Below are 13,406 nucleotides of genomic sequence, written 5' to 3'. Positions count from 1 at the left end.
AGTCTGGCCTAATGGTTAAGGTCTTAACTCTTACTCTGGGCTAATAGCTAAGGTCTTAGACTCTTACTCTGGCCTAATAGCTAAGGTCTTAACTCTTACTCTGGCCTAATAGCTAAGGTCTTAGACTCGTACTCTGGCCTAATGGTTAAGGTCTTAACTTTTACTCTGGCCTACTGGTTAAGGTCTTAACTCTTACCTTGGCCTACTGGTTAAGGTCTTAACTCTTAATCTGGCCTAATAGCTAAGGTCTTAGGCTCGTACTCTGGCCTAATGGTTAAGGTCTTTACTCTTACTCTGGCCTACTGGTTAAGGTCTTAACTCTTACTCTGGCCTGCTGGTTAAGGTCTTAACTCTTACTCTGGCCTAATATCTAAGGTCTTAAACTAGTACTATGGCCTACAGGTTAAGGTCTTAACTCTTACTCTGGCTTACTGGTTTAAGTCTTAACTCTTACTCTGGCCTAATAGCTAAGGTCTTAGACTCGTACTATGGCCTAATGGTTACTGTCTTAACTCTTACTCTGGCCTATTAGCTAAGGTCTTAACTTTTAGTCTGCCTAGTAGCTAAGGTCTTAGACTCGTTCTCAGGCCTAATGGTTAAGGTCTTAACTCTTACTCTGGCCTACTAGCTCAGGTCTTAGACTCGTACTATGGCCTACAGGTTAAGGTCTTAACTCTTAGACTGGCCTAATGGTTAAGGTCTTAACTCTTACTCTGGCCTAATAGCTAAGGTCTTAGACTCGTACTCTGGCCTAATAGCTAAGGTCTTAACTCTTACTCTGACCTAATAGCTAAGGTCTTAGACTCCTACTCTGGCCTACTGGTTAAGGTCTTAACTCTTACTCTGGCCTACTGGTTAAGGTCTTAACTCTTACTCTGGCCTAATAGCTAAGGTCTTAGACTCGTACTCTGGCCTAATGGTTAAGGTCTTAACTCTTACTCTGGCCTAATAGCTAAGGTCTTAACTCTTACTCTGGCCTAATAGCTAAGGTCTTAGACTCGTACTCTGGCCTAATGGTTAAGGTCTTAACTCTTACTCTGGCCTAATAGCTAAGGTCTTAGACTCGTATTATGGCCTACTGGTTAAGGTCTTAACTCTTAGTCTGGCCTAATGGTTAAGGTCTTATCTCTTACTCTGGCCTAATAGCTAAGGTCTTAGACTCTTACTCTGGCCTAATAGCTAAGGTCTTAACTCTTACTCTGGCCTAATAGCTAAGGTCTTAGACTCGTACTCTGGCCTAATGGTTAAGGTCTTAACTTTTACTCTGGCCTACTGGTTAAGGTCTTAACACTTACTCTGGCCTACTGGTTAAGGTCTTAACTCTGACTCTGGCCTAATAGCTAAGGTCTTAGGCTCGTACTCTGGCCTAATGGTTAAGGTCTTAACTCTTACTCTGGCCTACTGGTTAAGGTCTTAACTTTTACTCTGGCCTGCTGGTTAAGGTCTTGACTCTTACTCTGGCCTAATAGCTAAGGTCTTAGACTCGTACTCTGGCCTAATGGTTAAGGTCTTAACTTTTACTCTGGCCTACTGGTTAAGGTCTTAACTCTTACTCTGGCCTAATAGCTAAGGTCTTAACTTTTAGTCTGGCCTAATGGCTAAGGTCTTAGACTCGTACTCTGGCCTAATGGTTAAGGTCTTAACTCTTACTCTGGCCTAATAGCTAAGGTCTTAGACTCGTACTCTGGCCTACTGGTTAAGGTCTTAACTCTTACTCTGGTCTAATAGCTAAGGTCTTAACCCTTACTCTGGCCTAATAGCTAAGGTCTTAGACTCGTACTATGGCCTAATGGTTAAGGTCTTAACTCTTACTCTGGCCTAATAGCTAAGGTCTTAGACTCGTGTTCTGGCCTAATGATTAAGGTTTTAACTCTTACTCTGCCCTAATGGTTAAGGTCTTAACTCTTACTCTGGCCTAATAGCGAAGGTCTTAGACTCATACTCTGACCTAATGGTTAAGGTCTTAACTCTTACTCTGGCCTAATAGCTAAGGTCTTAGAATCGTACTCTGGCCTAAAGGTTAAGGTCTTAACTCTTACTCTGGCCTAATAGCTAAGGTCTTAATTCTTACTCTGGCCTAATAGCTAAGGTCTTAGATTCGTACTCTGGCCTAATGGTTAAGGTCTTAACTCTTACTCTGGCCTAATAGCTAAGGTCTTAACTCTTACTCTGGCCTAATAGCTAAGGTCTTTGACTCGTACTCTGGCCTAATGGTTAAGGTCTTAACTCTTACTTTGGCCTAATAGCTAAGGTCTTAGACTCATACTCTGGCCTAATAGCTAAGGTCTTAGACTCGTACTCTGGCCTAATGGTTAAGGTCTTAACTCTTACTCTGGCCTACAGGTAAAGGTCTTAACTCTTACTCTGGCCTATTGGTTAAGGTCTTAACTCTTACTCTGGCCTAATAGCTAAGGTCTTAACTCTTACTCTGGCCTAATAGCTAAGGTCTTTGACTCGTACTCTGGCCTAATGGTTAAGGTCTTAACTCTTACTTTGGCCTAATAGCTAAGGTCTTAGACTCATACTCTGGCCTAATAGCTAAGGTCTTAGACTCGTACTCTGGCCTAATGGTTAAGGTCTTAACTCTTACTCTGGCCTACAGGTAAAGGTCTTAACTCTTACTCTGGCCTTCTGGTTAGGGTCTTAACTCTTACTCTGGCCTAATAGCTAAGGTCTTAGACTCGTACTCCAGCCTACTGGTTAAGGTCTTAACTCTTACTCTGGCCTAATAGCTAAGGTCTTAACTCTTACTCTGGCCTAATAGCTAAGGTCTTAGACTCGTACTATGGCCTAATGGTTAAGGTCTTAACTCTTACTCTGGCCTAATAGCTAAGGTCTTAACTTTTACTTTGGCCTAATAGATAAGGTCTTAGACTCGTACTCTGGCCTAATGTTTAAGATCTTAACTCTTACTCTGTCCTACTGGTTAAGGTCTTAACACTTACTCTGAACTAATAGCTAAGGTCTTAGACTCGTACTCTGGCTTAATGGTTAAGGTCTTAACTCTTACTCTGGCCTAATAGCTAAGGTCTTAACTTTTAGTCTGGCCTAATAGCTAAGGTCTTAGACTCGTACTCTGGCCTAATGGTTAAGGTCTTAACTCTTACTCTGGCCTAATAGCTAAGGTCTTAGACTCGTACTCTGGCCTACTGGTTAAGGTCTTAACTCTTACTCTGGTCTAATAGTTAAGGTCTTAACCCTTACTCTGGCCTAATAGCTAAGGTCTTAGACTCGTACTATGGCCTAATGGTTAAGGTCCTAACTCTTACTCTGGCCTAATAGCTAAGGTCTTAACTCTTAATCTGGCCTAATAGCTAAGGTCTTAGACTTGTACTCTGGCCTAATGGTTAAGGTCTTAACTCTTACTCTGGCCTAATAGCTAAGGTCTCAGACTCGTGCTCTGGCCTAATGATTAAGGTTTTAACTCTTACTCTGCCCTACTGGTTAAGGTCTTAACTCTTTCTTTGGCCTAATAGCTAAGGTCTTAGACTCGTACTCTGGCCTAATGGTTAAGGTCTTAACTCTTACTCTGGCCTAATAGCTAAGGTCTTAGAATCATACTCTGGCCTAAAGGTTAAGGTCTTAACTCTAACTCTGGCCTAATAGCTAAGGTCTTAATTCTTACTCTGGCCTAATAGCTAAGGTCTTAGACTCGTACTCTGGCCTAATGGTTAAGGTCTTAACTCTTACTCTGGCCTAATAGCTAAGGTCTTAACTCTTCCTCTGGCCTAATAGCTAAGGTCTTTGACTCGTACTCTGGCCTAATGGTTAAGGTCTTAACTCTTACTCTGGCCTAATAGCTAAGGTCTTAGACTCATACTCTGGCCTAATAGCTAAGGTCTTAGACTCGTACTCTGGCCTAATGGTTAAGGTCTTAACTCTTACTCTTGCCTACAGGTAAAGGTCTTAACTCTTACTCTGGCCTACTGGTTAAGGTCTTAACTCTTACTCTGGCCTAATAGCTAAGGTCTTAGACTCGTACTACGGCCTACTGGTTAAGGTCTTAACTCTAACTCTGGCCTAATAGCTAAGGTCTTAACTCTTAGTCTGGCCTAATAGCTAAGGTCTTAAACTCGTACTCTGGCCTAATGGTTAAGGTCTTAACTCTTACTCTGGCCTACTGGTTAAGGTCTTAAATCTTACTCTGGCCTACTGGTTAAGGTCTTAACACTTACTCTGAACTAATAGCTAAGGTCTTAGACTCGTACTCTGGCTTAATGGTTAAGGTCTTAACTCTTACTCTGGCCTAATAGCTAAGGTCTTAGACTCATACTCTGGCCTAATGGTTAAGGTCTTAACACTTACTGTGGCCTAATAGCTAAGGTCTTAACTCTTACTCTGGCCTACTGGTTAAGGTCTTAACTCTTACTCTGGCCTACTGGGTAAGGTTTTAACTCTTACTCTGGCCTACTGGTTAAGGTCTTAACTCTTACTCTGGCCTAATAGCTAAGGTCTTAAACTCGTACTCTGGCCTAATGCCTAATAGCTAAGGTCTTAGACTCGTACTCTGGCCTAATAGCTAAGGTCTTAGACTCGTACTCTGGCCTACTGGTTAAGGTCTTAACTCTTACTCTGGCCTAATAGCTAAGGTCTTAACTCTTACTCTGGCCTAATAGCTAAGGTCTTAGACTCGTACTATGGCCTAATGGTTAAGGTCTTAACTCTTACTCTGGCCTACTGGTTAAGGTCTGAACTCTTACTCTGGCCTAATAGCTAACGTCTTAGACTCGTACTCTGGCCTAATGGTTAAGGTCTTAACTCTTACTCTGGCCTACTGGTTAAGGTCTTAACTCTTACTCTGGCCTACTGGTTAAGGTCTTAACTCTTACTCTGGCCTAATAGCTAAGGTCTTAGACTCGTACTCAGGCCTAATTTTTAAGGTCTTAACTCTTACTCTGGCCTGCTGGTTAAGGTCTTAACTCTTACTCTGGCCTAATAGCTAAGGTCTTAGACTAGTACTATGGCCTACAGGTTAAGGTCTTAACTCTTACTCTGGCCTACTGGTTAAAGTTTTAACTCTTACTCTGGCCTAATAGCTAAGGTCTTAGACTCGTACTCTGGCCTAATGGTTAAGGTCTTAACTCTTACTCTGGCCTGCTAGTTAAGGTCTTAACTGTTACTCTGGCCTAATAGCTAAGGTCTTAGACTAGTACTATGACCTACAGGTTAAGGTCTTAACTCTTAGTCTGGCCTACTGGTTAAAGTCTTAACTCTTACTCTGGCCTAATAGCTAAGGTCTTAGACTCATACTCTGGCCTAATTGTTAAGGTCTTAACTCTTACTCTGGCCTAATAGCTAAGGTCTTACATTTTACTCTTGCCTAATAGCTAAGGTCTTAGACTCGTACTCTGGCCTAATGGTTAAGGTCTTAACTCTTACTCTGGCCTAATAGCTAAGGTCTTAGACTCGTACTCTGGCCTGATAGCTAAGGTCTTAGACTCGTACTCTGGCTTACTGGTTAAGGTCTTAACTCTTACTCTGGCCTAATAGCTAAGGTCTTAACTCTTACTGTGGCCTAATAGCTAAGGTCTTAGACTCGTACTATGGCCTAATGGTTAAGGTCTTAACTCTTAGTCTGGCCTAATGGTTAAGGTCTTAACTCTTACTCTGGCCTAATAGCTAAGGTCTTACATTCATACTCTGGCCTAATGGTTAAGGTCTTAACTCTTACTCTGGCCTAATAGCTAAGGTTTTTACTCTTACTCTGGCCTAATAGCTAAGGTCTTAGACTCGTACTCTGGCCTAATGGTTAAGGTCTTAACTGTTACTCTGTCCTAATAGTTAAGGTCTTAACTCTTACTCTGGCCTATTAGCTGAGGTCTTAGACTCGTACTCTGGCCTAATGGTTAAGGTTTTAACTCTTACTATGGCCTAATAGCTAAGGTCTTAGACTCGTACTCTGGCCTGATAGCTAAGGTCTTAGACTCGTACTCTGGCCTAATGGTTAAGGTCTTAACTCTTACTCTGTCCTACTGGTTAAGGTCTTAACACTTACTCTGAACTAATAGCTAAGGTCTTAGACTCGTACTCTGGCTTAATGGTTAAGGTCTTAACTCTTACTCTGGCCTAATAGCTAAGGTCTTAACTTTTAGTCTGGCCTAATAGCTAAGGTCTTAGACTCGTACTCTGGCCTAATGGTTAAGGTCTTAACTCTTACTCTGGCCTAATAGCTAAGGTCTTAGACTCGTACTCTGGCCTACTGGTTAAGGTCTTAACTCTTACTCTGGTCTAATAGCTAAGGTCTTACATTCATACTCTGGCCTAATGGTTAAGGTCTTAACTCTTACTCTGGCCTAATAGCTAAGGTTTTTACTCTTACTCTGGCCTAATAGCTAAGGTCTTAGACTCGTACTCTGGCCTAATGGTTAAGGTCTTAACTGTTACTCTGTCCTAATAGTTAAGGTCTTAACTCTTACTCTGGCCTATTAGCTGAGGTCTTAGACTCGTACTCTGGCCTAATGGTTAAGGTTTTAACTCTTACTATGGCCTAATAGCTAAGGTCTTAGACTCGTACTCTGGCCTGATAGCTAAGGTCTTAGACTCGTACTCTGGCCTAATGGTTAAGGTCTTAACTCTTACTCTGTCCTACTGGTTAAGGTCTTAACACTTACTCTGAACTAATAGCTAAGGTCTTAGACTCGTACTCTGGCTTAATGGTTAAGGTCTTAACTCTTACTCTGGCCTAATAGCTAAGGTCTTAACTTTTAGTCTGGCCTAATAGCTAAGGTCTTAGACTCGTACTCTGGCCTAATGGTTAAGGTCTTAACTCTTACTCTGGCCTAATAGCTAAGGTCTTAGACTCGTACTCTGGCCTACTGGTTAAGGTCTTAACTCTTACTCTGGCCTAATAGCTAAGGTCTTAACTCTTACTCTGGCCTAATAGCTAAGGTCTTAGACTCGTACTATGGCCTAATGGTTAAGGTCTTAACTCTTACTCTGGCCTACTGGTTAAGGTCTGAACTCTTACTCTGGCCTAATAGCTAACGTCTTAGACTCGTACTCTGGCCTAATGGTTAAGGTCTTAACTCTTACTCTGGCCTACTGGTTAAGGTCTTAACTCTTACTCTGGCCTACTGGTTAAGGTCTTAACTCTTACTCTGGCCTAATAGCTAAGGTCTTAGACTCGTACTCTGGCCTAATTTTTAAGGTCTTAACTCTTACTCTGGCCTGCTGGTTAAGGTCTTAACTCTTACTCTGGCCTAATAGCTAAGGTCTTAGACTAGTACTATGGCCTACAGGTTAAGGTCTTAACTCTTACTCTGGCCTACTGGTTAAAGTCTTAACTCTTACTCTGGCCTAATAGCTAAGGTCTTAGACTCGTACTCTGGCCTAATGGTTAAGGTCTTAACTCTTACTCTGACCTGCTAGTTAAGGTCTTAACTGTTACTCTGGCCTAATAGCTAAGGTCTTAGACTAGTACTATGACCTACAGGTTAAGGTCTTAACTCTTAGTCTGGCCTACTGGTTAAAGTCTTAACTCTTACTCTGGCCTAATAGCTAAGGTCTTAGACTCATACTCTGGCCTAATTGTTAAGGTCTTAACTCTTACTCTGGCCTAATAGCTAAGGTCTTACATTTTACTCTTGCCTAATAGCTAAGGTCTTAGACTCGTACTCTGGCCTAATGGTTAAGGTCTTAACTCTTACTCTGGCCTAATAGCTAAGGTCTTAGACTCGTACTCTGGCCTGATAGCTAAGGTCTTAGACTCGTACTCTGGCTTACTGGTTAAGGTCTTAACTCTTACTCTGGCCTAATAGCTAAGGTCTTAACTCTTAATCTGGCCTAATAGCTAAGGTCTTAGACTTGTACTCTGGCCTAATGGTTAAGGTCTTAACTCTTACTCTGGCCTAATAGCTAAGGTCTTAGACTCGTGCTCTGGCCTAATGATTAAGGTTTTAACTCTTACTCTGCCCTACTGGTTAAGGTCTTAACTCTTTCTTTGGCCTAATAGCTAAGGTCTTAGACTCGTACTCTGGCCTAATGGTTAAGGTCTTAACTCTTACTCTGGCCTAATAGCTAAGGTCTTAGAATCATACTCTGGCCTAAAGGTTAAGGTCTTAACTCTAACTCTGGCCTAATAGCTAAGGTCTTAATTCTTACTCTGGCCTAATAGCTAAGGTCTTAGACTCGTACTCTGGCCTAATGGTTAAGGTCTTAACTCTTACTCTGGCCTAATAGCTAAGGTCTTAACTCTTCCTCTGGCCTAATAGCTAAGGTCTGTGGTAAATAAAAATTCCTTTACCGGGACTGAATTTGATACATAATCATAATAAAATAGCTCAGTAAAATGAGAGGCAGAATCCGTGATATTAGAGTTTCTGAATGGGCTTTATTCCAATAATCGATTATAATCGGATGCTTCAAGTTCCATCACCACGGGGTTCAGGAAGTGAAGTACATACTTTATTGACAAGAAGTAACTTTTATAGTTCATACGTTATAATGAAGCAAATACAGTAGGCGTAATAATTGATAAGGAACTTGACGTGGTACCTGCGTAACCGAAAATGGGTGTTTACAAGGGATAAAAAGACACATGATTGGTTATGATTTCATGCATAGGTGGATCTATAAGATAATACTTGACATAGATGCGCGCGCAGCAGCATGACGTGTAATTGACGTGTAACTAGGGGGTGAAGGGAACTTGACATTAGCTCTACATGTGGAGACGAAAAGTCTGGGGGTCAGATCAACCTAATCCCAAACCATATCTAACATCCTATGTTTAAAGAACTATGTTATCCATAAAGAAGGACTCTCGGACAAAATCTATTCTATACTGACTGTGCGTGTGTGTACAAGCGTCTAAGTGTCTACACTGAATGCGAGGGGATGGGAATATTCCATGGTGACAGGGCTATGAATTACTTGCATGAGGGCAGAGAAACCGGGCCTTTTGCTTGGTAACTGGAGGAATGTTTACTTAAGCTACTAGGCAGGAATGCATCGGCTGAGGGGGAAGCAGATAATTCGAAGGTGAAATACAGCTCTTGGCAGAGAATAGGCTGATGTCAGGCTTCGTGGGCCGCGCAGAGAATGAGACAGAGTTCATGGTCACAGATGCAGGCTCAGACTGGAGCTTTCAGAGGCAGAAGGCAAAAAGGAGTTTGATGACAGAATCAGGGCCTACTTGCCTTGGACTGTAAAATGGCATAAGTGAACCATATAAAACCGGTGGCCTTTCATATTTAGAAATGGAATATCCGACATATTCATGGCGGATCTGACAGAGGACATGTTGACGGTGGACGCACATGTATTTGCGTCTTCATAACTGGAACTGGAGGGAACATACATGTACTTGTGACATGCACATAGAACCGTTGGGGTCCAAGATAGGGGACATAACTGACCAGGAAAATCCACATTTCCACATTCCCTCCTTGTCCCCCTACTTGCCCTTCAAGAGATATCGATCTTCATCAATCCATCGATCTGTTCACATAGCATCATTTGTTCTTCTTTCTTCTTCCGGGATCTTGAATGAAATCTGGGTGGTGGAATACACGATGTGGCACACAGGCCACAGATCGCTGGTCCACATTGTAGACATAGACAGCAACTGAATAGTATGAGAAAGCCAATACCTAGGAAGGATAAAACTCTCCATCCCCAGGCTGATATCACACTCCAAAACCAACTGGACCAAGTCCAAGTGCCTGGGTTCTGGTGTATCTGGTTTACAATCTTATGAAGGCGGGTGATGGCTTTATATACAGATGGCGAATTTTCTGGTATGAATACGCAGCAACTTGATCCGATGACCCTACAAGCTCCGCCCCTATCAGCCAGGATGACGTCAAGGACAAGACGATTTTGAAGCACAACAATCCGCATAGCAGACTGCTCTTCTGTTAAATTGCCTAAGGCGGAAATAGTCTCATTCACTACTGCTTCAAGGGTTCTGGTTAATCTACGTATCAGCTTACTATTAGTAACAGTACCTATATAGGGAAAGATGCCTTTATTAAAATCTACATACTTGTCCCATGCCGTTTCAGTGTAATCGACAATGGGGAGATCTCTCCGCTTTCTGTTGTGTACTAAATGAATATTTCTGTAGTAATCAGGAGGAGCTAGAAAAACAGGTGGCAAAAGGAATGCAATGTAGCAGGTACCATCCCAATCTGGAGGTAGACGCATATATGCTGTCTGACCACATATGAAGTAGGAGTGGCGAGAAGCTCTAAATGAAGATTTGCCTTGATCACGGAATTCTACTATAGTATTGCATTTACTATGGCCCATAGGTATGGAACCAACCTTTCTTACACACAATTCACCCTTCGCTGGGAATACTGACATGGTGGGCAAGACTAGTTCAACTTCGGATACGACATTTAGAATCATGAGATTAGGTGTAAAATTACCTAATCCATATACTTCATTTTCTAGATCAGTTCCTGTTCTTTTGGGGCGACCCTCCTTGTCAGGGTAGCAGACCTTGAGTAAGACTAGGTTCAGGTTTCCCCATATCCAATGATCTTGGTAAACTGCTGTGTCTGAGTCTATGGAATTGATTAAACGAAACCATGCTCCACAGGAGCCATTATGTGTGAATGGATGTGGAAAGAAAGGCAGGACTCCTTCATAATTCTGATAGGGAGGGAGTCGGCCACACACCCAACAATTGGTGGCATTACTAGTCTGATGGGAATGATGTAACATACTAATGAATGTGTTATTGCGCAGCGCAAGTCTATAAGATAATTCATGCGGAGGTAAGTCACTAAAAGAATGTTCAGTAGTAACATTATAAACATGTCTAGAAATAGGGTAATATATGTGCAACAACATACTCGTAATAATTATTAAAAGACTCAATAAAAACAGAATTAATAATGTCCCCATACAGTAGCTACGCAGTGATTTACAATATGCCTGTCGTTTCAACATTTTCCGGGTATTTTCTCTACTCAGGTCCAAGGGATACATGTCAGAGACAATTCAACCGCTTCACCTTGGAGAGGACTTAAACAATCAAATTGCTCGACTGTTTGGGCCTAAGCTTTAGTTTATAGTTCTTAGAGTCATTTTGTTCAACAAAGGGAAGTTCTGAATCAGTCTGTGAGGGAGTGCAGGGCACAATGTCTATATCCGAGGGTAGTCCATGAAATTTTTTGACGTGGCTAGAATGAATCCAGCCCTTACGGCCCTCGATCTTCACGGCTGTCCTCGTGGTCAACAGGACCAACTTGGGTGCTTTCCACCTGGGCTCCAGCTGGGTCTTTCGGTCGAAATTCCTCACAAACACCAAATCACCCGGAACAACGTCATGGGGTTTCACCTCGGTATTGTCGGGAAAAGCTGCAGCTACCTGTGAACGACAAGATTGTAGTGCAGACATCAAGGAAGCCAAGTAATCTGTCAGCATATTACAGTCAACATCAGTTATTTTGCGAGGTATAGGCGTCCCCCACATATTCGGTGGTCTTCCAAAGATCACCTCATACGGGGATAGCCCTGTTCGAGAGTGTGCTACCATTCTCATGTAAAAGAGTGCAACGGGTAGCGCTACTACCCAGTCGACACCTTTTTCTCTGCATATTTTGGACATTCTGATTTTCAGGATCTGGTTATGTCTTTCTACGAGGCCTGCTGCCTCGGGGTGTCGGACACAGTGGAATTTCCACTGATATCCTAACAGAAGTGAAACGTGTCTCATTAATTCGGATGAGAACGGCTGGCCGTTATCTGAGTAAACAGCACGTGGTAAACCGTATCGTGGGAAGAATTCTCGAACCAACTGTTTGGCAGTAGTCGGGGCAGTGTAATCTGAAACCGGATATGCCTCTGTCCAACGGGACAGAGCGCAGACAACTACAAGAACATATTTGAATCCTCGACATCGTTCCATCTGGATATAGTCCATCTGGAGTACTTCAAAAGGATGGTTAGGAGTATGAAATCCACCCTGTTCTACGGGAACGCTTTTTCCTGGGTTAAACTGACAACAGATCATACAGGTACGGACCTTTTGTTTTGCTGCTGCTCGTAAATGTTTATTGAACCAAATGTGTTGAATGCTGTCTAGCATAGCTTTTTCTCCTAGATGGGCTGGACTATGTATAGTGTTGATTATAACTTGGACCATTGAGTTGTGGTAAATAAAATATACCGGACTGAATTTCATACGGGATCTTAAATAAAGTAAAATAGCTCAAAATAACAAGAGGCAGAATCCGTGGTATAAGAGGTTTTCTAAATGGGCTTTATTCCATTCAAAATGGCCGACTCGAGTCGCGGCCTTCAGGTTCCGTCACCACGAGGGTTCAGGAAGTGAAGTACAATAATTTATTGACAGACATGTATTTTTATAATAAGTGCATTACAATGAAACGAATGTAAAAGGCGTAACATTTGATAAGAAAAATGACGTGACAGTGACATAATCGAAACTAGGCGTAACAAGGAATAAAAGAAACATGATTGGTTAAGATTATCAGACATAGGTGGATCTATAAGATAATACTTGGCATAGATGCGCGCGCAGCAGCATGACGTGTAATTGACGTGCAACTAGGGGGTGAAGGGGACTTGACATTTAGCTCTACATGTGGAGACGAGAAGTCTGGGGGGTCAAGTCAACCTAATCCCAAATCATATCTACCATCCTATGTTTGGAGAACTATGTTATCCACAAGGAAGGACTCTCGGACAGAATCTATTCTATACTAACTGTGTGTGCGTGTACAAGCGTCTAAGTGTCTATATGAGATGCGAGGGGCAGAAAACTTTCCATGGCAGCAGGACTATGAATCACTTGCAGGAGGACGGAAAGGCTGAGTCCTCGCTTGTGAGCTAAAGGAAATGTTTACCTAAATCACTAGACAGGAATGCATCGGCTGAAGAGCAAAATAGATAATTCGAAGGTGAAATACAACTTCTTGGCAGGCAGGCGAAAACTGGCCGAGGCAGACATCGTTAGCTGCACAGGGAGTAGGACAAAGTTCATGGATACAGATGCGAGCTCAAGCTGAAGCTGTCAGAGACAGAGAGCAGGGAAAGGCTTTGAGGACAGAATCGGGCCTACTTGCCTGAACTGTAAAAATGGAGTAACTTAGCCATATAAAGTCGGTGGCCTTTCATACCTAGGAATCGAATATCCAGCCCATCGATGGCGGATCTGACAGAGAACATGTTGACGGTAGACACACATATGTTTGCGTCTTAGAAACTGGAACTGGAGGGAACATACATGTACTTGTAACATGCATATAGAACCGTTGGGGTCCAAGATAGGGGACATAACTGATCAGGAAAATCCACATTTCCACATTCCCTCCTTGTCCCCTTCTTGCCCTTCAAGAGACATCAATCTTCATCATTCCATCGATTTGCTCATGGAGCATCATTTCTTCTTCCTTCTTCTTCCGGCATTCTGAACGAGACCTTGGTGGTGG

This window comes from Triturus cristatus, chromosome 9 (assembly GCF_964204655.1).
Source record: "Triturus cristatus chromosome 9, aTriCri1.1, whole genome shotgun sequence".
NCBI classification, from domain to species: domain Eukaryota; kingdom Metazoa; phylum Chordata; class Amphibia; order Caudata; family Salamandridae; genus Triturus; species Triturus cristatus.
This window is presented reverse-complemented; position numbering follows the sequence as displayed.